Consider the following 26,791-nt stretch of genomic DNA (forward strand, 5'->3'; position numbering starts at 1 on the left):
CCACGGGGCCAAGGCAGAAACCCCTGGTCACGGGGCGTCTGGTCAAGTCCTCTGAGGGTCAGAGCAGACCCTGGCCTGTTAATTCTGGGTCACCTTACTGCTATCAGTCACAGGGACACAGAGACCAAAGTCTCCGCCACCAGTTTCCATGGTGGATAATACCAGGCTCCAAGTCTGCAAAGGGCCTGCACTGTTTCGTGGATCTCGGAGCAGAGACCACGGCCTGCTTCTCCATGCGCCTCCACCACCTGGCATGGCATCCGGAACACAGGACGTGGGCAGCAGGCAGGAAGTGGGGAGAGAGGGCAGCCTCTTCAGGGCGAGGACCATGGCTTACCCGTCCCGAGCTCAGCGCCCAGCACTGTTTCTGGTACCTCGCAGCCATCACTGATTTCATGAACAAACCACCAGACGGAGCGCTGTCCCGGGCCAGGGGCGAGGCCCCCCACCCGACCCCCAGCCTCCCCGAGGTGCACGGCTTACTCACCAAGCACCTTCAGCGAGCTGGGTGCAGGTGCAGCCCCACTGGGCTGGCACGGTGGTGAGAAAGACGGACGCGGCCCCGAGACTCGGAGCTCGTGGTCCAGCAGGGGAAGGTGAACCAACTGGACACCCACGGTCGAAAGCAGACGGGGGGCTTCTGCGGGGGAGACCTGGGGGCCTGGGGGACTCCTGGGAGTGGCCCTGAACACAGACGGGGGGTTGATGGTCCTTGAAACAGTGAAGGAAACCACATACAGTTCATCTCTGCACGCCCTGGAGCAGGGAGCAGGAGGGAGGGAGGGAGGCGGAAGGGGGCTTCCAGCGGGAGCCGGGGGCCCCTCCGCGGCCCCGACTCGCCTCTCCCCAGCGACCTGGCCCAGGAGCTCACCCCTGCAGGCAGAGCTGAGTGGGTGGAATCCAGGGACCAGGCACTAGGCCCGGCGCCATCAAGGAGCGAGTTCCAGAAGGAGCACCTGACATGCAGTCGTCCCTGCTAAGGGCCCAGAGTGACTCCAGGCCCTTCAGTCCTATGATCACGACAATCTTTATAACAACCTTTCGAGAGAGGAACTTTTAGCACTCCCATTCTACAGATTGGGAAACAGAGGCACAGAGAGGGTAAGAAAAGGGCTCAAGGTCATGCAGCCAACACACGGGGGAGCCTGGCTTGGACCCCAGGCCACCTGGTTGCAGGGCTGTGCCTGGAACCCCTGGGACAGTCACACCTTCGTCCCTCAGCCTCGAGCAGGCACCCTGCACTGGGCTCCCCTGCTGTCTGGGAAGCACTCAGGTCAGTGGGTGGGACCGGGAGGACCCCACTCGGGGGGCGCTGGTGGGACGGGGCCCCCACGGGCAGCACGTCAGGAGGAGAAGCTGGGGACCGGTGGACAGAGTGCTCCCGCCAAGGCCCCGGCGAGGGCCTAGCCACGCTGTCCCCAGCAGAGCCTCAATACACGGGCCCCTCCCAAGGCAGCGGGACACAAACACGGTAAGCCTTGTGTGACATTCTCGCCAGGAACCACCTGGGAGCTGAAGGCAGACAGCTTCCCAAGAGACCAGGGGTTCACCCTCACCCCTTAAGCCCCCAGCCCAGCACCAGAGCAGGCCCCCAGGCAGGGACAGCCGTGACTCAGGCCCCACTGTGCCTGCTGGGTACCAGCCAGCACCCTCCCCTCTGCTGGGGGGAAGGCCACCACACATCAGGCAGGACCCCCTCAGGGCAGGCTCCTCATCCATGGGATTTTCCAGACCAGAATACTGCAGCGGGTTGCCACTTTCTCTCCGGGGGATCTTCCCGACCCAGGGATCGAACCCAGATCTCCCGTGCTACAGGCAGACTCTTTACAGTCCGAGCCACCGGGGTGGTCTCCCGTTAGAAAGGGATGAACCTTCCCTCATTCAGCCCTGTGGAGTTTCCCAGGACAAGGCTCCTCCCGGCTGCATGGACGCTCATTAGCCGGCCCTCCTTCCGAGTGTCAATTGCTAGGAGGTGTCCCAGGCTGCCACGGTCCCCCTCTTTAGCTCAGCAAACACTTCTTGTGTGCCCACTACACGCCAGGGGGTGAACGGCCTGCGATGTGACCTGGGTCGCACGTCCTCCTCGCCAAGGTCAGGGCACACGCAGGAACACGGCAGGTTCAGCTCACCCCCGGGACGCTGACTCACACTGCCCACGTGCATGGACGAGCGAGGCTGTCCCTCCAGAATTAGGTCCTGCACTTTCCTGCTCACAAGTGTGAAATCCAAGTGACAGGAAAGCCCAGCGACTGCTCTCACTGGCACAGACTCAGACTCGGACTCGCTGGACTGAGGAGCTTCTAGTTAAACCAGGAGCGGGGTGCGGGGCTTCACGCGCGCTTCGGGATGGACCAGCCCGGTCCCCACGGGACGGGCCGCTCTCTCTCGAGGCTCCCAGAGCACCTCGGCTGAGTCTGCTTGCCGCTCTACCCGAAAGGCCTAGCGCCACACCTAGGAGCCAACAGCGGTTCAATAAATGTGGGTGGGACTGAACCAAGCCAGAAAGTGGGGGCTCAGAGAAGCGCAGTGACCTGCCCGAAGTCAGACAGCTGGAGAGCAGAGAGCCCACCACCCTCCAAACTTCCCCAGGTTTGAGCCCAGGCCGTCCAGCAGCCCCCCAGGACACGTTTCCCGGGGTGAAGCCACTGCCCCTCCAGGCCCCAGGAAAGCACAGGCGAGCACCGCGGGAAACCTTATTAAGGCAAAGCAAAGAAAGGAATACCCAAAGCACGCTGGAGGAGGCAGGGCCAGCCTGTGAGTCACACGGCCCGGAATACCCGGGTCTCAGCCGGCTCTGGGGCAGGCCCGGGGGCCGCGGCCCCACCAACTGACAGAGCAGTGGCAGGACCCGTGGGCCTTGGGCAAGGGGTCGGGCTGTCTCTGCCACCAACTCCCACCAGCGCAGGACAAGTCACTTCCTCTCCCACGCTCTGACTGTCTGGTCTGGGAGAAGGGCCAAGGGTCTGCGGCTGCTACTGCCCACGGGGCTGGGGGGGAGGGCCAAGCCAAAGGCAGCCTCCCGCCCCCTCCTGGACAAAGCTTGACCCACACCCCCCGTCCTGCTGCAGAGCGGACCCTCTTCCACCCCATCCCCAGTGCCTGCAGGACGATCCCACGCCCCGGGGCTGCGGGCCTCACCAGGACGCTCCTCTCAGACCTGCGGGCCACTCTCAGCCTGAGCAGACTACCCCCTGAGGGCCTGAGGAGGGTGCGCAGCTGAGCACCGACTTTACACCAGGAGCTTTGGGAACAGCCTCACCCCACCCCAACAACGGCCTGATGAGGCACGAGGTATAGTTCCCGTCTTTCAGAGGGAGCTGTGGGAGCTAAGCCAGACGGAAGCACTGCCCGCGCTCACGGAGCTAGCGAGCCCAGCTCCTGAAGCCCCCACCCTACGCCCTCATTCCTGCTTGCAGGTCAGCTCCCAGAGGACAGGGATGGGGGGCCTGGGTGTCCCCCTTGTACAGGGTCCCCAAGAGAAGGCTTAGGTGATTGGCCGGGCGGTCAGTCCCACAGCCATGCCCAGGCCCCAGGAGAACTCAGTACGTTGCAAAGAAGAGCTCCCTGGGATTCTACCTGCAGAATCACCGCATCCGGGTGTCCTGGGCCCGGCCCTGCCTGCCAGGGAGCCCACGCCAGCCTGCCCCCACCTGGCAAAAGGAGACCCTGAGGCCCCGGCTCAGCGGAGCCAGAGAGCAAACCTCAGCACCGTGGCGCGGCCCCGGGGGAGTGGAGAAACCGCTGGGGGCCCAGTGTGGAAAGCAGGGCTTTGCCGGGAGACCCTCGCAGCCCAGCTCCAGGCCCCCCCGCCCCGGCTGTTCAGACTGAGGCAGACCTCCTGCCTTCGCTGTGCCTCGGTTTCCTCCCCGGACACCGCCGCTGCTGACCACGGGACAGGAGCACCAGGCGAACGCGGTCATGGGGAACGGAGCGCCTGCCCTTTTCCCCGCTAGAGGGTGCTCACCCATCCCGCCCCTCAGGTGGGCGGGAGGCGCAGAGCCTGGCGGTCCTCCAGGCAGCCAGCCCAAACAGGTTTTCCCTGGGAGTAGACTCCGTGGTTAATATTCACCTGCTTATGACCCAAATCTTCCAGGGCATCAGGCCTGCCTGAATCACTCAGCCCTGAGAACTCAAACCAAGCGAGGACGTGAAGTGGGAGGGGTAGGGAGCTGGGCCAGGAGGGGTGATGGACCCCAGTCCCTCCAGGCCCCCAGGCCCAGGCTGGTGGGAGAAGGAAGGTCCCTCCCACGACCCTACAGACGAGTGAGAAGCCCTGCCTGCAGCAGCCGGCTCTGAAGACTCCAAGCCCCTCAGATGATGATCCATTTCCAAAAGGCCCTGGAAACCAGTGTGGGCCTGTGAAGGGGAGGCTGGGACCGAGGGAGGTGGCTGCGGACGTGAGACTGACCTGCCTCCCCCCGACCCTTTCTCGGCCTGGAAGCCGTGCCCTGTGTCATCTGCCTGGGACCCGCCCGTCTACATTTTGAACCTTAACACAAGCCAACTTCAGGGAAATCTTCCAAGAGGCCCACTGGGGGAGCCAGCCACTCACCCCTCGGAGAGACTAACACTCCGGACTGGAATCATTTGCTTTGTTTTCTGACTCCCCCACCAGACAGTGAGCTCCTTGAGGGCAGAGACAGTGCTTTCCACATCTGTCCTTCCGGTGCCCAGTGCAGCCCTCAGCACATGGGAGAGATTCAAGAGTGATGGGCGGATGGATAAAGAAACAGGTGGATTAGATCCATGGATGGATGGATGGGTAGATAAAATAACAAGTGAATGAAAAATGACAGGGGTCCACAAGTAGTGGCCCAAGGCCTCTGGTCTCAGGGCTCTGCCTCCATCTGGAATTTACCAGGGAGGCCAGACAGAGGCAGAGACGGTCGGATGGCATCATCGACTCAATGGACATAACTTTGAACAAGCTCAGGGAGATAGGGAAGGACAGGGAAGCCTGGCGTGCTGCAGCCCATGGGTCACAAAGAGTCGGACATGACTGCGCGACAGGACAGCAGCAACAGCCAGCTTTGCCCAGGTGTTAGTCTGACCCAGTCGTTTCCTAGACACGTCTCCCATCTGGCTGAACATCCCTATGCGATGGCTCTGCCCCTTCACCAGGCTGTGGCACGCGTGACATCATGTCCGAGGCCGCATCTGACCTCACAGTCACGTCCTGAACACCTCCCCAGGCCGAGACCACTGCATCAGAGAATGACAAGCAACTGGAAAAAAGACCTGGAGAGCTTTCTAGACACGGTGACCTCTGATCCCAGCCAAGATCTGCTGGGTTAGAATCGCTAAGGGTTCAGTTCAGTTCAGTTCAGTTCAGTTCCGTCGCTCAGTCGTGTCTGACCCTTCGCGACCCCATGAATCGCAGCACGCCAGGCCTCCCTGTCCATCACCATCTCCCGGAGTTCACTCAGACTCACGGCCATCGAGTCCATGATGCCATCCAGCCATCTCATCCTCGGTCGTCCCCTTCTCCTCCTGCCCCCAATCCCTCCCAGCATCAGAGTCTTTTCCAATGAGTCAACTCTTCGCATGAGGTGGCCAAAGTACAGGACTTTCAGCTTGAGCATCGTTCCTTCCAAAGAAATCCCAGGGCTGATCTCCTTCAGAATGGGCTGGTTGGATCTCCTTGCAGTCCAAGGGACTCTCAAGAGTCTTCTCCAACACCACAGTTCAAAAGCATCAATTCTTCGGCGCTCAGCCTTCTTCACAGTCCAACTCTCACATCCATACATGACCACTGGAAAAACCATAGCCTTGACTAGACGGACCTTTGTTGGCAAAGTAATGTCTCTGCTTTTCAATATACTATCTAGGTTGGTCATAACTTTTCTTCCAAGGAGTAAGCACCTTTTAATTTCATGGCTGCAATCACCATCTGCAGTGATTCTGGAGCCCCAAAAATAAAGTCTGACACTGTTTTCACTGTTTCCCCATCTATTTCCTATGAAGTGATGGGACCAGATGCCATGATCTTCGTTTTCTGAATGTTGAGCTTTAAGCCAACTTTTTCACTCTCCTCTTTCACTTTCATCAAGAGGCTTTTTAACTCCTCTTCACTTTCTGCCATAAGGGTGGTGTCATCTGCATATCTGAGATTATTGAGATTTCTCCCAGCAATCTTGATTCCAGCTTATGCTTCCTCCAGCCCAGTGTTTTTCATGATGTACTCTGCATAGAAGTTAAATAAGCAGGGTGACAATACACAGCCTTGACATACTCCTTTTTCTATTTGGAACCAGTCTGTTGTTCCATGTCCAGTTCTGACTGTTGCTTCCTGACCTGCATACAGATTTCTCAAGAGGCAGGTTAGGTGGTCTGGTAGTTCCATCTCTTTCAGAATTTTCCACAGTTTATTGTGATCCACACAGTCAAAGGCTTTGGCATAGACAATAAAGCAGAAATAGATGTTTTTCTGGAACTCTCTTGCTAGACTCAAGAACTCACATTTTGTTCTAAAGCTTCCTGGAGATGCTGATAATCGGCCAGGCTTGGGAAACGCGAGCTTGCGGGAAGCAGAGTAGCTGGCGACCGAAGGCTGTGACCAGGGAAGGGCCACACGGGCCAGCACCACGCGGGCAGGCTGTCAGGCTCCGAAGTCTACTTCGACTCAGAGAGTCTAACAGCCCTTTTCAAAGTGTGGCCCCTGGACTACTGACTTCAGAACAACCCGAATTAAAGCGGGACTTTTTAAAATGTAGATTCCAAGGTCCAACCCCAGCCTACAAGCTTACAGTCTCCTGGGGTGAGGCTCAAGAATGGGGACTCTTTGCAGGCTGTCGGGGCGATGGCGGCACGAACGTATGAGAATTACTGACTCCCGGTCCCCAGGGTGCTCAGGGCACCTGCTTGCGTCCGGCACCTTCAGGCACACCTAACATCTTGAGAGAAAAAAGTTCCCATCTGCACATCTTAGGAGTTCCCTGGTGGCCTCGTGGTTAGGACTCTGGGCCCAGGTTCAATGCCTGCCTGATCCAGGAAGCGAGATTCTGCAAGCCACATGGCATGGTCAAAAAAAGAAAACCAGGGCATCTTGGATGACTCCAAGAACCCAGCAAGGGAAGGTACCAACTGTGCCCACTCCCACGGACTTCCCTGGTTAAGAATCCGTGCTTTCACTGCAGGGGACGCAGCTTCGACCCCTGGTCAGGGCACTATCCTGTATGCCATATGGTCAAAAAAACCAAACAACAAGTGCGCCCACTGCTCAGAGCATCAGCCCCGCAGGGGACCAGCAAAGCACTGCACGCAGCCGCGTATCGCACGGGTGTGGGGACTGAGGCCTGCGTCTTGTCCACGGTCAGCAACGAGCGAGGGGCAGAGCCAGCAGGGCAGCCAGGGGCCCGCGCTCCAGCCTCCCCACGGCCCGGCCACCTGCCTCCCCTCCTCCAAGTCTGCTCCGGATGAGCGGAGCACCTCAGCCAGCCCTATGGCCCCTGGAAGACAGCATGGCTTTACTCGGAAGACTCCTGCCGTCTCCACCACGGACGGTGATAAAGCGCCTCGCGCTCCAGGGAGGAAGGGGCCTCAGAAAATGGAAGGAGCACTCCCGTTTGGTATGGATCCCAGGGAGACTGGAGAGGGTCTCATTATCAAGCTCAGTAGGGAGGCTCCCCAAACTGAGCCATCAGTCCACAGGGCCTGAGTTTAAACCGTCCTGGGAAACCACCAACATCAGCGTTTCTCCATCTGCACAAGCGCTCTGGGGGAACACCTGTGTCCTGAAATACGCTAATAGAGTCTTAATGCAAAGAAAAAAACAAAAAAAAAAAGTGTTTGGTGATCAGACCACGAAGCACCAGAGCAGAAATCAAAGCGCTAGGACTCCAGAGTCTGCTTAAATCGTGACACAGATGAAGCAAGCTGGAGGCCGAGAGGATTACAGGCCTTGCCCAAAGTCACAGGGCTTGGGGGGCGGGGGGTTGGGGCGGTGAGCCTGCAGCCGCCTCCAGGGTCCCCACGGCACCCGGCGTGCTTACAGCGTTCCTCTCAGCAAGACAGAGGACAGACCGCAGACGCAGTGAGGGGAGGGGAGGGGGCGGCGAACGGGGAGGCGGGGCCGAAGCATGCGCACTGCCACGCGGGAGGCAGCGGCGGGAGGCTGCTGCGCCACCCGGGAGCTCAGCGCGGAGCCCTGGGGTGGCCTGGGGGTGGGACGGGCGGCGGGAGGCAGCCGGCGGGAGGGAGGCTCAAGACGGAGATGCGTGTGCACACAGCTGGTTCACACCGTTCAGCAGGAACTAACACGGCACTGCCAGGCAATTATACTCCAATTTTAAAAAAGAAAATTGCAGCAGAAATCCTTAGTAAAAAAAAAGATCCCTCATTTACTATCATTGTTCTTGCTCTAGGGCTTCTGATGGGAGGCCGGGGGATGGGGGGACAGGGGGCGGGAAGTGGGAGGAGGAAGTCACCCCTGTGAGCGCGCCCAGGAGGCGCAGCTGAGAATCCAGCTTCCCATTCCTCTGTGGCTCTTGGGTCTGCCGCTACTGGCTGTGGGCCGCGGGGCAGGCCACAGCCCTTCTCCAGGCTAAGATGTCCCGTATGTAAAATCAGGAGCGGGGACTGGATAGCCCCAGAAGGCCCTTCCAGTCCTAAACCCCACTGTCCCACCCTCAGCCCCCACCACCCCCCAGTTCTCCCCGGACTCTGTACACAGTCACGGCCTGTGCTCCAGGGCCGGGCTGCCCGTGAGGCTGAGCTCTGGCCAACAGCGGACTAAGCGCGGTTTTGCTCTCCCGGACGTGGTCCCGTCAACATCTCCACTGTGACTCATCCAGCAAGTGTTTGCAGATCGGGCCCCCATCACCACTGCTCCAGGGTGGGACCCAGAGGGCAGGTTGTGCCCAAAACTCCATATGATGGGCTGAGAGGCAAGATGATCCCCCACAGACCCCCAGCGCTGCCCCTGGGCGTTTAAGTCCAGCCCTCTCATGCAGGTAACTATGGCGTGGCCCTCGGGAAAGCCAGCCAAACTCTTTAGACCTCACTTTTCACATCTGCAGCGTAGCCAGTAACACCCAGCTCCGCGGTATCAGGGAGCCTGGCACTCAGTTACACATAAAGCGGCCCGCTCCGGGCCAGGTACACAGCGGTGCCCCGTCAGTGCTCACACCATAAGCGCTATCTAACTGTACAGCTCCCTGAGAGGTTTCCTCAATCCAGTCCCCCCTTCCCCTCAAGGGACAGAGAATGGGAAGTAGGAAAGTGGCAAACGCCTGATTGTTGCAGACTCCCGGAAACCAGAAACCTCACACTTGTAAATTAAGAGACCCTAGATTCTCCATCTGCCCATTTTGCAGAAGAGAAAACTGAGGCTGAGGGTGAAGTCAGGGGTAGGGTGAAATGTCACCCAAGCTCTCCTGGCTGGTTTGAGGAAGGGGTGGGAGTAGAACCCAGGTGCTGGGCTCCCAGCCCAGGGCTCTTCCTGAGGCCCTGCGCAGTGAAAGAGCAGAGGGTCAGACTCTCTGAAATGCTGCCCCCAAGTGGCTGTGAAATGACGCTGCTGTTTAGTCCTGCAGTCGTGTCCGACTCTCTGTGACCCCGTGGACTGTACCTGCCAGGCTCCTCTGTCCACAGAATCCCAGGCAAGAATACTGGAGTGAGTTGTCATTCCCTTCTCCAGGGGATCTTCCCTACCCAGGGATCGAACCCACGTCTCCTGCATTGGGAGGCAGATTCTTCACCCCTGAGCCACCTGGGAAGCTCCTGAAATGACGACCAAGGGGCTTCGGGCCACTGGGGCTCCGAGGCCTTGTGATAAGGCTCAAGGGGCTGGACCAGGTTTGGGGTGCCCCCAAAGTGGGGTGGCCAGAAGGCAGAAGCCCCTCGGGACTCCATCAGGCGATTTGCCAAGGAAGTCTGATGGGGCCCAGAGGGGCTTCAAGGGGAGGCTCCAGAGCCAGGCACACCAAGGTTTACGTTCCGTCACTGATGAGCTGTGTGACTTTGGGCAAATTACTTACCCTCTCTGATCTTCAGCTGCCCCATCTGTAAAATGGAGATAATAACCCTACAAACCTGAAAAGATTGCCACAGAGAGCCAAAAGAGGACAACGCGTGCAGCCGGGCACTTTCAGCAAACACTGCTTATGTGTTCACTCCCTTGGAAGCACGTTTAGTACCATCCCTGCCTCACAGGTGGGGCAAAGCAAGACTCCAGAGAACCGAGACAGCCGCCCCAAGTGACCGGGCCCTGGGGCCTCCTCCCCATGTCTCCCCGCCCCCAGGAGGAGGCCTCTTCCTGGCATCAGTAATACGCAGCCGGGGCCCCCAGCCCCCTCCGCCCTGAGACCGCCCCCGCCCCTGCAGGCCTCACATGACCTGGCCCAGCCTGAGAGTTTTCCAATCACTCACTGGGGAGGAAGCCAATGCCGCAGGAAACTGCTTAAACACGGCTCCAGCTACTGGGAAGGCAGGTTCCCAGCTACCAGCAGTGACCCAGCTCCTCCCCCGGCCCCCCAGGGGCACCACCGGTCCTCTGAGACGCCAAAGGGCAACACTTAAAGGCACGAGGGGGCCTGCGGATGATGACGGCCCCTGGCACTCCCTCCGGCGAGCCCCTCTCTGCAAGTTACTCACCACCTGCTTCTGCCCTTGAGACTCCGGCTGAGGAACCAGCACCTGGGTGCCCTGCCATGCTGTGTGGCCTCAGGCAAGCTGCTTAACCTCTCTGCGTCTCAGGAACCTCTTTAGTCAAGGGAAGTGAGCAGAGTTTGGGGAGCACGGAGGAGGCAGCAGAGTTCGAACAATGACCCAGGAGTCAGAGAGCCTGCGACAGCCCTAAGGCCTCCCTGGCCTCGCCTGTCCCTCCCAAGGCAGTCTCCACCCAGGACAGAAAGTTCTGAGCACACTGATCACGTCCCTCCCCAGACTGAAATTCTTGAACTGTGAGCTCCTAGTGAGACGGTGGGTTCTCAGGCGGAGCCCTGGGCCACACCTCCTCTGCCAGGCGGGAGGTACAGTGCACTCACCCAGCCCCTGAGCACACCGGGGCCACCTCCTCTCCTTGTACCAACTCCCTGCTCCACCCAGCCCCCCCCCAGGGTAGTTCCCTGAGCACCTCTGCCGGGTCTCCCCCACCCCGGGGTAGTTCCCTGAGCACCTCTGCCCAGCCCCCCCCCACCCCAGGGTAGTTCCCTGAGCACCTCCGCCGGGTCACCCCCACCCCGGGGTAGTTCCCTGAGCACCTCTGCCGGGTCACCCCCACCCCGGGGTAGTTCCCTGAGCACCTCTGCCGGGTCACCCCCACCCCGGGGTAGTTCCCTAAGCACCTCTGCCCAGCCCCCCCCCCACCCCGGGGTAGTTCCCTGAGCACCTCTGCCGGGTCAGGCGCACCCCCATCAGTCACCTTCCGGCCCCCACACCCGCCCCAGACACGTGGCCGCCGTACCTCGCTCATCTCTAGCTGCGAGCCCAGCACCCGGCTCCTGGTAAGTGTCGGACACAAACGCGCCAGGCCCAGGTGGGGAGGAACGCGAGGACAAGCAAACGACAACAAGGTAACCGATCCTGAGCTCCGGCGTCCTCCTCTGCAAGCTGGGCAGCCCTGGGGGGAGACGGCCGGCTCGCTGGCTGCGTGCCCTCACCCCCTGCCGCGGGGCACCTCACCTCTCGGGCCTCTCCCCCTCCCCCTGCAGAGTTAGCACAGGAACAGCACCCGCAGCTCACCCGTGGTGAGGGCTCGGGGAGTCAGTCCCCCCGGGGGGTGGAGTTCGGTCTGGCAGGAAAAGGGGGCTCCTTGCACTTGACCTCTGGGGAAGGCAAGTGGGAGGGGGCGTGACGGGGCGCTGAGCTTCTGCCGCAGGGTCCTCCGAGCGCCTGGACACCACCCTCCCGACTGGCTCAGACGCTGCCCTCATCTGCCACCCATGTCCTGCGACCCAGCGCCCAGTGCCCTGGAGAAAACGGACCCCGTGGAGTCAGGGAACGGGGGCTCAGCCCCACTGAGCCATCTCAGACCAGCCGCTGACCTCCCTGCTCCCTTCTCACCACACAACGGGGGTCAGAGGCATCTCTGCCCGTTCCTTCAGGGGCTACAGAATGACCTTTCCCGGGGGGCCCGCACCCTGCCCATGCTCACCCTCACAATCCTGGTGGGCCCTGACCTCACCACCCTCCGCTCAAGGTTTTATTGAGAAACGTGAGGCTGTCCATTGGGACTGTCTCCAACCCTCCTTCTGTATAGTCCAAATCTACCCCATTTCCCATTTCCTAAAAGCATCCCTTGTCCCATCAAGGAGCTGGGATGGAAAACTGTGTAACTTCTGAAAGAGATGGGAGTACCAGACCACCTGACCTGCCTCCTGAGAAATGTGTATGCAGGTCAGGAAGCAACAGTTAGAACTGGACATGGAACAACAGACGGGTTCCAAATACGGAAAGGAGTAAGTCAAGGCTGTATATTGTCACCCTGCTTATTTAACTTATATGCAGAGTACATCATGAGAAACGCTGGGCTGCAGGAAGAACAAGCTGGAATCAAGATTGCCAGGAGAAATATCAATAGCCTCAGATATGCAGATGACACCATCCTTATGGCAGAAAGCAAAGAACTAAAGAGCCTCTTGATGAAAGTGAAAGAGGAGAGTGAAAAAGTTGGCTTAAAACTCAACATTCAGAAAACTAAGATCATGGCATCCTGTCCCATCACTTCATGGCAAATAGATGGGGAAACAATGGAAACAGTGAGAGACTTTCTTCTCTTGGGCTCCAAAATCACTGCAGATGGTGACTGCAACCATGAAATTAAAAGATGCTTGCTCCTTGAAAGAAAAGCTATGACCAACCTAGACAGTATATTGAAAAGCAGAGACATTACTTTGCCAACAAAGGTCCATCTAGTCAAAGCTATGGTTTTTCCAATAGTCATGTATAGATGTGAGAGTTGGACTATAAAGGAAGCTGAGCACCAAAGAATTGATGCTTTTGAACTGTGTGTGGGAGAAGACTCTTAAGAGTCTCTTGGACTGCAAGGAGATCCAACCAGTCCATTCTGAAGGAGATCAGTCCTGAATATTCATTGAAAGGACTGATGTTGAAGCTGAAACTCCAATACATTGGCCACCTGATGTGAAGAACTGACCCATTTGAAAAGACCCTGATGCTGGGAAAGATTGGGGGAAGGAGGAGAAGGGGACAACAGAGGATGAGATGGCTGGATGGCATCACCAACTCAATGGACATGAGTTTGGGTAGAATCCGGGAGTTGGTGATGAACAGGGAGGCGTGGTGTGCTGCAGTCCATGGGGTCGCAAAGTATTGGACACAACTGAGTGACTGAACTGAACTCCCATCAAGGGCCCAGCGCCTCAGCCCACCACCCCTACTTTGTCACACCGGGGACCACCCTCTCTCAGTTGCCTAAAGAACAGGCTCCTGGGGACGTCCTTGGCAGTCCAGTGATTAAGCCTGCAACCTCTAATGCACGACCAGGATACCTGGTCAGAGAACCAAGATCCCACGTGCTTCACGGTGAAGCCAAAAAGTTAAAACACAACTTTTTTTGTTTTTGTCCCCTCTTGAAGCAGGCCTGGCCCCCAGCACAAACCACTCCCTTGGGTCTCCCCACTTCCCTCCCCCGGGACATCTTTTCCCAACCCCTCTTTGCTTGGCCAGCATCTCGACACTTGGTCCCCTCCTGGCCCCTCAGCCACTCCCACTTCAGACTCCAGCCCCATCAGTCTTCCAAAGGTGCTCTTGCAATACAGGCCCACACCGCCTCTGTGTTTCCATCTGGTCTGACTTGCACTCTCAACAGCCTGCAGCCCTGGCGACCACCAGCTCTGAGCTGCGGAGGTCCCAGGCATCGTGCCGGCTTCCCGGACACCCCACTCTCCCCTCCCAGAGTGCCCAGCCGCCTCCTCCCCGCCTCCAGGACCCCCCTGAGCCCTGCATGGTCCCGCCTGCACCATCGCTATGCTACTGACACCCAAGCAAGGGGCCCCCACGTTGCGCCTGGACTTTTCAGCCCGTTTCTCAAATCTGAACCCAATTGGATTCTTGGATTCTCCAAAGCTATGCTTCCAGCCTCCTCTGAACCACCTTTTTTTAATCACATCACCATCCACCTAGACATTCAAAAGAAGATTCTAGAAGTTTTGACTCCTCTTGATTTCTCTCTTTCCCTCACCTCATGACTAAGGAAAATGAAGTCGCTCAGTCATGTCCAACTCTTTGCAATCCCATGGACTGTAGCCTACCAGGATCCTCCGTCCATGGGATTTTCCAGGCAGGAATACTGGAGTGGGTTGCCATTTCCTTCTCCAGGAAATCTTCCTGACTCAGGGATCGAACCCAGGTCTCCCGCACTGCGGCAGACGCTTTACTGTCTGAGCCACCAGGGAAGTGGCGACCACCCTATGACCAACCCACCAGAAACTCCAGCTGACTCTTTTTCTGGTAAGCAACCTGAATGCAGCGACTTCTCTCCAGACCCGTGGCCTCCACTCACACCCAGGCCATGCTCACGCTTCTCCTGGGCCCGAGTCCACCTGGCCCCTGGGCCGGTTCTCCTCCTGCAGCCAGAGGGCCCTTCCCCAAGGTACGTCGGAGCTCACAAGGCTCCAGCGGGCCATGGAGGGCTGGAGGGACGGCTGGGGGCACACGGCCACCTGCAGGCAGGGCTTCCCCTTTCCCATCCGTGCGTGAGACCCTCACCCCCCAGCACCCACCCCAGTGCTTCCATGTCATAGGCACTCAGTTTATTTCTGAATAAATTATCTGAAAAAAGGTAAAATTCTTTCCAGCGCTGCTAATAGCTGAAATCTTGGGGATCATGTTTCATTAATAAAGTATTCACGGGTAACTAAAGGGAAACTGCCAACGGCTTCCTGTTGCACCTGGATTAACCATCCCAACCTCCTGCCATGATCTGTGATCAGAAGGGCCCTCCACAGCCTCTCACACTGCTCCCTCCCCTCGCCTGCTGCAAACCAGCCGGATCATTCTGGCCTCGGGGCCTTTGCATCTGCTGTGCCCCTGCCTGGAACACTTCTCTCTGCTCTGTGCTGGGGGAGGGGTCCCCTTGTCATTCAAGACTCAGCTTGGGGACTTCCCAGTGGTCCAGTGGTTAAGACTCCAAACTCCCAATGCAAGGGGCACGGTTGGATACCTGACCAGGGGACTAGCATCCCATCTGTCACGTGGTGTGGCCCAAAAATTTGAAAATAAAACATTTTTAAAAAGAGACTCAGCTTAAATGCCTCCCCTCAGAGAGGCCCCCTGACCACCTCGGGCTGACAGATTCTGCGCCACTCGTCCCACAGGCAGCCCCTTCTCGCCCCCCCATTATCCCCGCCCTCCATTATCCCCGCCCCCATTATCCCCGCCCCCCATTATGCCCGCCCCCATTACCCCCGGCCCACCCCTATTATCCCCGCCCTCCATTATCCCCGCCCCCATTGTCCCCGCCCCCATTGTCCCCGCCCCCATTGTCCCCGCCCCCATTGTCCCCGCCCCCGTTATCCCCGCCCCTATCGTCCCCGCCCCTATCGTCCCCGCCCCCATTATCCCCGCCCCCATTATCCCCGCCCTATCACACTGCTCCCTTGGCGGCACTAGTTTCATGACGCGCCGTTCAGTCTGTTGCCTTGTTCGATTTCTCTGGCTTTTGCCTCCTCCGCCAGCACAGAAGACCCACGGGGCAAGTCCTCTCACTGTGGCGACGGCGGGCAACCCTGCCAGGCTCAGGTGGGGGCGAGGCACGGTCCTGAGCAGCATGCTTGTGTGACCCCACTTTACAGACGAGGAAACCGATACAGAGGGGCCGATACGGGTGCGGCAGAGAAAGAGGCCTGGCGGGGAGCAGGGCACCACTGCCCGGCACAGACCCAGCCCTTTGTGGGTCCTGAAGCGGCACCTGCCGACTGAGCAGGTGAACCTGAGCAGGTGAACCGCTGAAGAAATGAAGGCCGCACACCGCGGTGCTGAGAGAGGTTGTCTTCAGGTGGCGCAACAAAGGGCGATTTTAAACGTCTTCTCAAAAATAAATAAATAAATAAATAAACGTCTTCTCCCTGAACTCTCCAAGTTTTCGTCAATGGTCACATAATACATGCATGATTTAAAAGTAAAATAAACCCTGATTTAAAAGAAATTCAAAAGGTTCTGAGTAATGTCTGGGTTCAGGAATATTCTTCTTCAATTTCCAGAGACCGTTATTCCTCTACTTAATTTAAACCATTGTTTTCGTAGGGAAATTGAATAAAAAGCCCACATTTTTAAAGCTCACGCCAAGCCTGCCACTTCAAACAGTGCAGAGAGGTCAGCAACGGGAGCCGGCTCCTGCCTCCCGCCCAGGGCTGGACTTGCAGACGCGACCGATCAGGAGCCACTGGAGGGGCGTCCTGCGGGGGCCAGGCTCTTGGGAAGCAGGGGGCTCAGCCCCAGAAACACCGCCCCGCCTCAAGCCCCAAGCGCAGCTGTGCACAGGGGTCATCCCAAGCCACCCACCCTGCCCCGGACCAGGGCTGTCCCTGCACGAAGGCAGCGGGGAGGCCTGGACCAAGCCGCCCTCCTAGCAGGCTGGTGGCAAGATGAACCCCTTGGCAGAAGGGCTGCTTGCGGCCAGCAGGTCGGGGAAAGGGGAAGCCCGTGGCTCGGCGCAGACTCTGACCCAGGGTGGGCACAACCTGTACTTCCGGTCGAGCGACCCGTCACCTGCCCCGAGTCCCCACCGTGTGTGCGTCCCGCTGCCAGGAGTCCTCGGGGGCACAGCTGGGCCAGGCCCCAAAAAGAGTGGCATGGCTCCAGGGTACAGGGGGGAGAGCCAGGGCTGCGTCCGATCCTCTGGGCAGGTGAGATAACCCACCCGAGCTGCAAGGGGAGCTGATGACACAGCCCACTCGTCAGGGTGGAACGAGCTCCCTGAGCCCTGTGCCCGCCGCCAAGCCTGCCACGCGTCAGTAAGAGCTACGGCCATCAGCGCTCTCCAAAAAACCAGTCGTTATTATCTGCTTTTTCCAGACGCCAGGCCTAGCGGTCCCTCTGAGCACCGAGTTCTGTTCCAGGCCTTGACCCTAAACTGCAGGGCGATGAACACAGCTATGTGGGTGAGAAGACACATCCCCTTCCAGTGAAGGGCAGGGTGTGTGAGTGCAGACGTGTGTCCGTCTCCGCCGCCTCCCTTCTTCAAAGCGAGAAGGGAGACGGAACAGAGCGGGACTGTAGGACGAGCTCCGGGCCCACCGGGTCTGGCTCCTGCCCCTTACGCTGCGGCCTTGGGAAAGTCACTTAACCTAAGACTCAGTTTCCTCATCTATGGGGCTCAGATGGTAAAGAATCCGCCTGCAATGCAGGATTCGATCCCTGGGTTGGGAGGATCCCCTGGAGAAGGGAATGGCAACCCACTCCAGTATTCTGGCCTGAAAAACCCCATGGACAGAGGAGCCTGGCGGGCTACAGTCCATGGGGTTGCAAAGAGTCGGACATGACTGAGCAACTAACCCACTCCCTCATCTATAAGATGGGGTAATGGTACCCACCGGCAAGCTCAGTGTGGGAGTTGAATGAATCGATGCATGAAAAATGTCTTCCATAAAATATAAGCCTGAGTTGTCTTTAAAACCAAGTTCCTGATTATCTGCCTAAACGAAGGGCAGGAGCAGCAGAGTAATCAAAAGCTCTGAATAACCAGGCCTTCCCTGGCGGCCCAGCGGCCAAGACCCTGCTCTCCCAGTGCCCGGGCCTGGGTTCAATCCCTGGTCAGGGAACAGTGAATGAGATCCCGCATGCCACAAGCTGAAACCGAAAAACAAGGCACTGGATAACCTAACTAATAATAATAATAATAACCTAATAATACCCTTCCTTTTATCTTTGGGGTGAACAGAAGGAAGCAGACACACCTTCCCAATTCTGTCTTTTTTAGCCTGATATTAAAACGGAAATCTTTTTTTAAGAGTCCACCAGCCACAGATGCTTGGTAGCAGCAAGCTTAGGGAATAACAAGAAACTACCTCCAAATTAAAGACTTTGAGGGGAGCGGGTGACCCACAGAGCAGGACGCCCCTGGAAGGGGAGGTGTGGCGGGTTCCTTTGCAGGTACCCCGATGGTGCTGGGCACTCAGACTTGAGAAAGTTTCAGGACTTGCCCTGCTCTGTCGCAAGCCCTGCAGACTCCTAGCTCACTGAGTCCTAGCTCACTAAGCTTCCGATAGCTCGCGCTTCTCAGCCTTGGCTATTCCCTCCACCCAGACCCCTGCCTCTCCCTACCCACTCTTCTGCCGCACTCCGCACACCCTCCTGTATGTAGCTGGGCACACACCCCTCTCCCAGCCAGGGCGCTCAGACGGTCCAAGAGCTACAGCCTGCCCATTCGACAGTCTGATTCTGCTCTGCCCCTGACTCCATACGGATGCGTCCTGCCCACTGCTGCCAAAGCCAGCCCCAGGCAGCACCAACCACCCGCGTCCCAGCCATGACACCTTCACCAGCCCCGAGCTACTCAGCGTGGCCACGGCCTCTCAGGCGCGCCAGCCGCTTGGCCTCCCAGATACCTGGGCTGTCTTGAGTGTGGTTTTCCCATCAGTGGCCAAGCAGGTTCTCGATTAACTGAAACGTATCTGTATCCCACGTGCCTGGGAAGGTAAGCGCTCAGTGTCTGAAGTACAGAGCTCATCTGAGGGCCACTTATTCAGTGTAACCCTGCCACCCCGGCAGACCCCGCCCCCGGGTGAGCTGCCACGCTCACTCTGCTCCTGTGAGGACCATGGCGTGTCGCCACGCCAGAATGCCAGCTCCAGGGAGGGGCTGTGCCCGGGGAGCCCCTGCCAGAGCCGCACGGCATGCAGGCGGATGTCTCACCCCTGGTTCTCCAGAGGGGGAAGGAGGGGCGGCTTGATTTCCAGTGTCCCCAGCTTCTGTGCTGTAAACACTCGTGTGCTCCGTCGCCCGGTCATGCCCAACTCTCCGCCCACATTCTCCAGGCAGGAACACTGGAGTGGGTTGCCATTTCCCACCGGTGGGACCTTGCCCACCCAGAGATCAAACCCAGGTGTCTTGCTTCTCTTGCTTCAGTAGGTGGGTTCTATACTGCTCCATCCGATTCTCTCACGGTGGCCAGTTTCAAGCTACAAGGCGAACCACTGAGCCCAGAGCTGGGAGGAGACGGGCAGCAGCGGCTGGGTAGACGTTACAGCCCCCACCGACGAAGGCCCCATTTACAATTTTTCAGTCTTACGACGGTGTGAAAGCAATACGCGTTCAGTGGAAACTGCACTTGGAATTCTGAGCCTGGGCCTCTTCCCAGGCTGGCAGTGTGTGCAGGACAACACTTTCTCGTGACGCGGGGCAGGGCAGCACGCCCCCGCTCCCGGCCAGACCCATGGTCTCCAGGGTAAACAGCCCAGACGCTTACCACCACTCTGCACCCAGACAGCCATTCTGCGTTTCACTTCCAGTCCAGTGTTCGATCAACTGCATGAGACAGTCAACACTCTATGACAAAACGGCCTTTGAGTTAGATGCTTTTGCCCAACTATAGGCTAATGGGAGTGTTCTGAGCCTGTTTAAGGTAGGTGAGGCGAAGCTATAATGTAGGTTAGGTGTATTAAATGCATTTTTGACTTATGATATCTTCTTTTTTAACGTTTTATTTATTTATTGGCCATGCCATGTGGCTTGTAGGATCCTAGTTCCCCGACCAGGGATGGAACCTGGGCCCTGGCAGTGAAATCACTAACTCCTAATCACTGAATCACCAGGGAATTCCTTCAACTTCAATTTTCAATGGACTATGGGTTTATCAGGACCCATCGTAAGTTGAGGGAGATTTGCATAGGTATATATTTATATATATATATTTATATACATAGATACATATCTATATATATATCTATATATAGAGAGAGAAACATATATACACGCAAAAGATACAGATAACCACAAACACAAATAATAGAAACTGAAATAATGAGGAAGTACTATAGTTTGAGTATTTATTACCCTTGATTTCAGGATAATTTATTTAAGTATAAATTTACACACTACAGCCAGTTTACTATATACTATAAACTTGCAAGTTAACAGCCCAGCTCACAAAATGCTAAAATTTAGCAATCGGCTCTTGCACTTCGGTACAAACTGAGTCCAGCACACGACTACCCAGGGCCAGGCACAGGCTGCGTGGGGACAGGCCACTCTGGGAGCTCATCAGACTAGGCCTCCAGTGGAAAGTGACACTAACGCCCTCCATCAAGGCAAAGAGAAACCAAGGAACTCTCTGGGGACACACGGCAAGGAAGGAGCTGAGCTGGGCCCGGGCGGCCCATGGAGGTGGCAGGAGAACTCTGGGCCCCTCCCATGTCTACGAGTCTGACTGTCTTTCCTGGTCTTGAGGACAAAGACAGCAGACGGGAATCCAGAGGAACTAAAGACAAGCTTGCAGAAGAGAGCAAGGCCTGGGCAGTCAGGAAGACCCCGGCTTGAGTCCTTCACTAACTGTGACCGTCGGCAGTCACTTAAACGCTGAGCTTCGTCTTTCTCACCTATAAAATGGGTGTGAGCAGCTTCACTGCCTAACTATCGGAGCAGTTGCAGAAACAGAGAGAGAGAGTACACGGGAAGAGCAACGTAAATCTAAGCTACTGTTATACGCATACACGCGGTATGTATCACCCACTTTATCTTTTCAAAACCAATCCAAGATTATATTCTTTCCACTCTGCTCCTTCCCACTGTTTAAAAGATGACCCATGCGCACCAGCTAGCCCAGCACTTGGCACACACCAGGCTCCATAAAGATCTATTCATTTATCTGTTGGCTTACAGTTTATTTAAATAACAGTCGTTCAGTCGCATCTGACTCTGCGACCCCACGGACTGTAGCCTCTGTCCATGGGATTCTCCAGGCAAGAATGCTGGAGTGGGCAGCCTTTCCCTTCTCCAGGGGATCTTCCCAACCCGGGGATCAAACCCCGGTCTCCCGAATTGCAGGCAGATTGTTTACCATCTGGGCCGCCAGGGAACCCAGTGGGCCCTCCTCTTAAATGAAGCTGGTACCAGGGCCCCAGGAAGTCCGCCCAGTGGAATCCCCACACTCCTTCAAAGCTAAACTGAGAAACAGCACAATTTAGGAACCATCAGTTCCTGGTGATCCCTGTAATCAGCACCGGTTTACTGAGCACCTCCTGTGCGTCAGGCCTGGTGATCAGGACAGACCTGGACGCTGCTCTCGCCGGCTTACAGGTCCATGGGCGGGCGGGAGGGCAGGTAAAAACCCACTTGGCCACAGTGAGGGCTCTACAAGCGCCACCAACAGCAATTCTGCTGCCCAGAGAGGAGGAGGACCCTGAGAGAGACGTGAAGAGGGGAGAACGGGACCAGCTTTCCTGAGAGAGGCAACAGCAAGGAGCCAGGAGCCCTGATGGGAAGGCCGGAGGGCAGCGGAGTGAGAAAAGACGCGCCCCCGCCCCGCCCGCGCCCCCACCGAGGCCTCGCGCGCCCCGGGACGGGTTTGGAGCCCCCTCAGAGAGGTTTTACCCCAGTCACAGGGTGCGCGGCTTACATCCCCGGAGCCCGGACGCTCTGGGGCACCGTGCTGGGAGGACAGAGGGCCCGCAGGTCGCGCGGCCTGCCCTCTGTCCCGGCGTCTGGGGAGCAGCGGGCAGCAGCCAGAGAGGGGCGGGATGCCCCCGACGGAAGCCCCGGCAGGGCCGAGGGCTCTGAGCCAGTCTCAGCGCCAGGGACCCCTCCCCACCACCGCGCCCTGCATGGCACGAGGACCCTGCCTCGGGGGCTTCCTGACCCCCTGCCCAGGGTCCCCGCCTGGGACAGGGAGGAAGCACTGCCCCCTGGCTCCGCTGGGTCAGGGGCGCCTCCGTGTCAGGACCAGCCCGGGGGCCCAGGAGGCTGGTCCTCGCCTTCCCACCCCGGACACACGTCTTCCGCCTCCAGCAGAGGCCAGGCCTGACTGCGCTCCGGCCGTGGCCTCCCTGCGGCCCCGACGTCCTCGCCTGCCTCCCACACTCTCCTCCTCCAGGAGGCCGCCCTGCTCCGCCTCCAGGCAGGGCTCCAGGGTGGGAGAGGCCGGCCCGGAGCAGAAACAAGAAGAGGGCTCCCTGACCCCTCCCAATCCCGGGACCCCCGGTGAGCAAGGAGCCGAACCACAGGGACAGCAGGACCTAAAGGCCCGCGGGAACCAGAGGGAGGGAAGTGCTGGGTGCGAGTGAGAATTCCCGAGCTGTCCCCACAGAGCCTGCCACACACAGAGACACACATACACACAGAGACACAGAGACACACACACACAGAGACACACACAGAGACACACACAGACACATACACACACAGAGACACAGAGACACACACACACAAAACACACACAGGCACATAGACACACACGCTCACACACAGACACACACACACATAGACACACACACACAGGCACATAGACACACACGCTCACACACACATAGACACACACACAAAAAACACAGAGACACACACAGGCACATAGACACACACGCTCACACACAGACACACACACACATAGACACACACACACACAGGCACATAGACACACACGCTCACACACACATAGACACACACACAAAAAACACAGAGACACACACAGGCACATAGACACACACGCTCACACACAGACACACACACACAGGCACATAGACACACACGCTCACACAGACACCCGCACAGGCACACAGACACACACAGGCTCACACAGACACACGCACACGCACACGCTGATGCACAAAGGCCACGCCGGGGCTGTGAGGAGGGCCGCGCGCCCGGGGAGCCCAGAGCCGGCCGCGGGGGCGCCCGCGCGGGGGTGCCGGCACCGCAGGACCCAGGGCTGAGCCCACGCTCAGACAGCAGCCGCGGCCCCCGGACGCGCGGAGACGCGCGGAGCCGCGCCCGGACGCGCGCGGGCGGGCCCCCGGGGGCGCGGGGTGCACGCCCGGGGGGCCCGCCGCGGGCCGCACTCACTCACCGCCCGGCCTTTGTTGTCCGCGCCGCTCACAAAGGCGCCGGCGGCCGCGCCTCAGCTGCCCGGCGGCCGCGGGCGCCCATGGCCGGGCCGGCCCCGCCCCGCCCCGCGCCGCCGCCGCCGCCGCCGCGAGGTCACGCCGCCCGGGCCCGCCGCCGCCGCCCCGCGCCCGGCGCCGCCCCGGCCCCCCGCGCGGCCGCCGCTGAGGTCACCGCTTAACCCCTGCGCGCCGGGCGCCCCGAGCCGCGCCCGGAGCTCCCCGCGGCCGCGCGGCTGGCACCCCGCCCGCCCGCAGAGCCCCCCGGGTCCCACAGGGCCCCGCTCCCTCACCGCCCGCCGCGCGTCGCCTCGCCCGCCCAGGCCTCCCGGGAGGGCTCTCGCGCCCATTCTTGCTGCTCCTCCTTCCAGGAGTCTGCCCCGGGCTCTCCCCCGAGGGTGAGGATGCCTGGGCTGGCCCCAGACGAAAAGGCAGACCTGCGATGGCCCCCATCCAGTCTCAGCCGCAGAGGGGCCTCCTGAGGGCTCCGACCAGCCCTACACACGTTTCTGGTAACAGCCTCAGGACCACAGCACTGGCAGCGGCAGGCAGTGAGGGCTCTGAGCTCAGCATCCAGCCTGCCATGTGGCTCCATTTTCCTGACGAGAAAACCGCGGCTTGGAGCTGTGACTTGGCAAAGCCCACCCAGCAAGGAAGTGGTAGACCCGAGATCCTAGCACACCGCTCCCTTCCAGCTCCCAAAGCTGCCAAACACTAGTTACTCCCCCTCAGAAATCCAAAGACACCTCCGGATATGATGCAATTAATTACAGCTATCAGGCCATTAATTAAGATTATTCCTGTTGTTGTTAAACACTGCCCTGCTACCTCCCTATTTGCAAAGAAATTCACACTCAGGCTTATCAGCAATTACTCGGGTTGATAATGATGAGTTTTGCAGCCTCCAAAGGGCACAGGTGTTATGCAGGCTGGAGTCTGTGTTGGCCTGTGTTTATTCATTCAAACAATCAGAAAAAAAAAAAAAACACTATTTTTTTTTCTTTTAACTACTCCCTGTTTGGCAGGCACCAATCTTAGGGGCCTGGTGGGCTGCAGTCTATGGGGTCACGAAGAGTCGGACATGACTGAGTGACTTCCTTTTCACTTTTCACTTCCATGCATTGGAGAAGGAAATGGCAACCCACTCCAGTGTTCTTGCCTGGAGAACCCCAGGGACGGGGGAGCCTGGTGGGGTCACACAGAGTCGGACATGACTGAAGTGACTTAGCAGCAGCAGCAGCAGCAGTCTTAGGAGCTAGGAATGAAACAAGGAACCAGAGAGACCACGGCCCTGCCCCCTCAACAAGGAGGAGACACAGATAACAGCCCTCTGCAGTCAAGCGAGACAGGCCACACCAGTCCGTGCTCCCTGAAATCATCTTCCTCATTGTTGGGGTCACTTGTTTATTGTCCGCCTCCACACAAGAACATAAACCCCATAGAGCTTGTCTTAAGAGCTGTTCAGAGTCATCCTAACCCCCAGGCCCAGGACAACACGGCTCAGAGTGTGTAGCCAGTTAATATTTGTTCAGCACTTACTATGTTCCGGGTTTCCTCAGTAGGTCAGATGGTGAGGAATCCGCCTGAGATGCAGGAGAGCCTGGGTCAGGAAGATCCCCTGGAGAAGGGAATGGCTACTGACCCCAGTATTCTTGCCTGGAGAATCCCATGGACAGAGGAGCCTGGCAGGCTGCAGTCCATAGGGTTGCAAACAGCTGGACACGACTGAGCGACTAACACTATTATGTTTCCAGACATCTTTCTAGGCGCACAGAAGACATCGTGGAGCGAAACAGGCAAGGCCCCCGCACTTCTGGATTGTCTGTTCCTGGGACAAATAAACAATGGAGGAAGGCTTCCGGAATGCGAGGAAAGCGGCAAGAACATCTTCAGGTGTCTATCAGGTGACCTCAGAGCTCATGACATTAAGCCCTGGACCAGAATTTAGACATTCGGATTCTGCCAGTACAAGTCCCCAGACCTGCATCCACAACCGTTCAGACCTATTCCAACCCCCTCTCTGGCTGGCTTGTTTCCCTCCTGGGCCTGAGCCCTCTTGAGTCCTCTGGTCTGGAATAGCTGTCCCATGTCTGGCTGCACTGAAGCCTACCCTCTTCCCAGATCTAACAGAAGGCCCAGAATCTCCAGGACGCCTCTCCACATGGCCCCTGTTCCCCGACCACCTCTCCCCCTGAGCTCTCCAGCACTTCATCCTCTGGTTAGTTGCTTCCGTTAGCACTTTTGTTTCTGTTAGTTGATTCTGGGCAGGTACTGACTTGAACTGTCTCCGGGGCAGTTGAACTGTCTTGAGGGGAGCTATGATCCAAGCTTGGGGGTGGAGGCCATACCTCAGGCTCCCATTGTGTCCCCCAAACCCGGCAGAGGTTAGAAGCACACCAAGTGAGCACCCTCAGACCCTTATCAGTAGAACCCTCTGGAGCCAGCATTGCAATCTACCAGCTCGTAGAACAGATACAGCCTACAGAAGCATTTTGTTTTGCCCACAGTGATTCTGTTATTGTTGTTAATTAGCTCCCAACATTTAACAATTGAGAGGTTTCCCATAAGTTGCTGGATTGCTGGCTTCTCTTAACACATCTGAAGATCTGTTGATGCCTGGCCCCCCGGGCCACACTCTGTAGGCCCCGAAGGGCCAGGGCCCCGTAGAAAGAGCTGTGTTTTTCTACTTGTCACCGTCCCTCCCAGCCCTGTGCCACCCTTTTGACCTTGACCCCTCTGTGAATTAGTGTTTTCATTTCATTTTCTCTCTATGTTCTACTTATATGAGAAGACAATCACAGCATGGAGACACATACTCGAGAATAAATGAGCCCACAGCCCTCCCCTTCTAGGCCAGGCCAGGCCCCAGAAGTAGTCACTCAGATGTGCCCAACTCTTTGCGACCCCCTGGACTGCAGCCCACCAGGCTCCTCTGTCCGTGGGATTCTCCAGGCAAGAATACTGGAGTGGGTTGCCGTTTCCTTCTCCAGGGGATCTTCCCGACCCAGGGATCGAGCCCGGGTCTGCGCCGCAGGCAGGTGCTTTACCAGCCGAGCCACCGGGCAGGCACAGGCCAGGCCAATCCTGCGCTCTCGCTGTCTCCGTCGTCCCGCCCTGACACGTGCACACCCCTCTCTCCCACCTGCCCAACTTGCCACGCCGGGCTCCGAGCATGAACGAAGGGGCAGGCATCTCCCTGGGCCTTTGCCTTCGCTCCTCCTGCCTGGGATGCCGGTACTGTTCCACACCGCATCTCCCTGCCCGCCCCCCGCCCCGCAAGACACTGGCTTTTGGATGCTCGCCAAAAGACCGCACCTTCTCAAGGATCTGCTCTCCAGAGCCCAAGACGGGGCTCCCGGGCTCCCATCGTGCCCTACCGCCTCCCCCTCGCCCTCCTGCAGTGTTTCGTGGGGATTTGCCCCATGGCCTCCCCCAGCGTGTGAGCCCTCGGGGGCGGGGACTCTGCTGCCTCTCTCAGGCCAGAGTCCCCAGCACCTGGGACAGAGCCTGATGGAGCGGAAGCACGAGGCAAATATTTGCTAAATAGATGAGCGAGTGGCTTTCAATAGCCACAAAAGGAACAAAAAGGATTTCTGGGACTGTTTCCATGTCCCAGAACATTCAATTAACCAAAATTCCACACTCGCCGAGCATTCTGGTGGTGCAGGATCCGTTGTGTAAGCATAATCACGAAGGCTGCATCTGGGTGGGATGGCACTCTTCTCCCTGGGCTCCACTGCCGAGCGGGCGAGGGGGGAGGACCAGGGCACAGAGCTGTCTTCTGTTGGCCAGAGAAG

The 26,791-nt window shown here is 58.1% G+C and overlaps 1 protein-coding gene across 8 annotated transcripts in view; it reads right to left on the reverse strand.

The window, feature by feature from the left end:
* ARHGEF10L (Rho guanine nucleotide exchange factor 10 like) overlaps positions 1-26,791 on the reverse strand; it is a 161,873-nt gene that overhangs the window by 130,747 nt on the left and 4,335 nt on the right. For 2 of the 8 annotated variants that reach the window (XM_069575143.1, XM_069575139.1), the window contains exon 1: positions 22,961-23,076. The exons of 3 other annotated variants lie outside the window; for them this stretch is intronic. The gene's annotated coding sequence lies outside the window, so the exon portion shown is untranslated. Of the gene's footprint in view, positions 1-3,835; positions 3,945-22,960; positions 23,109-26,791 lie in introns of those variants that run through there. 3 more of the 8 variants (XM_069575145.1, XM_069575142.1, XM_069575147.1) reach the window with 3 other exon arrangements.

Source organism: Ovis canadensis, chromosome 2 (genome assembly GCF_042477335.2).
Source record: "Ovis canadensis isolate MfBH-ARS-UI-01 breed Bighorn chromosome 2, ARS-UI_OviCan_v2, whole genome shotgun sequence".
NCBI classification, from domain to species: domain Eukaryota; kingdom Metazoa; phylum Chordata; class Mammalia; order Artiodactyla; family Bovidae; genus Ovis; species Ovis canadensis.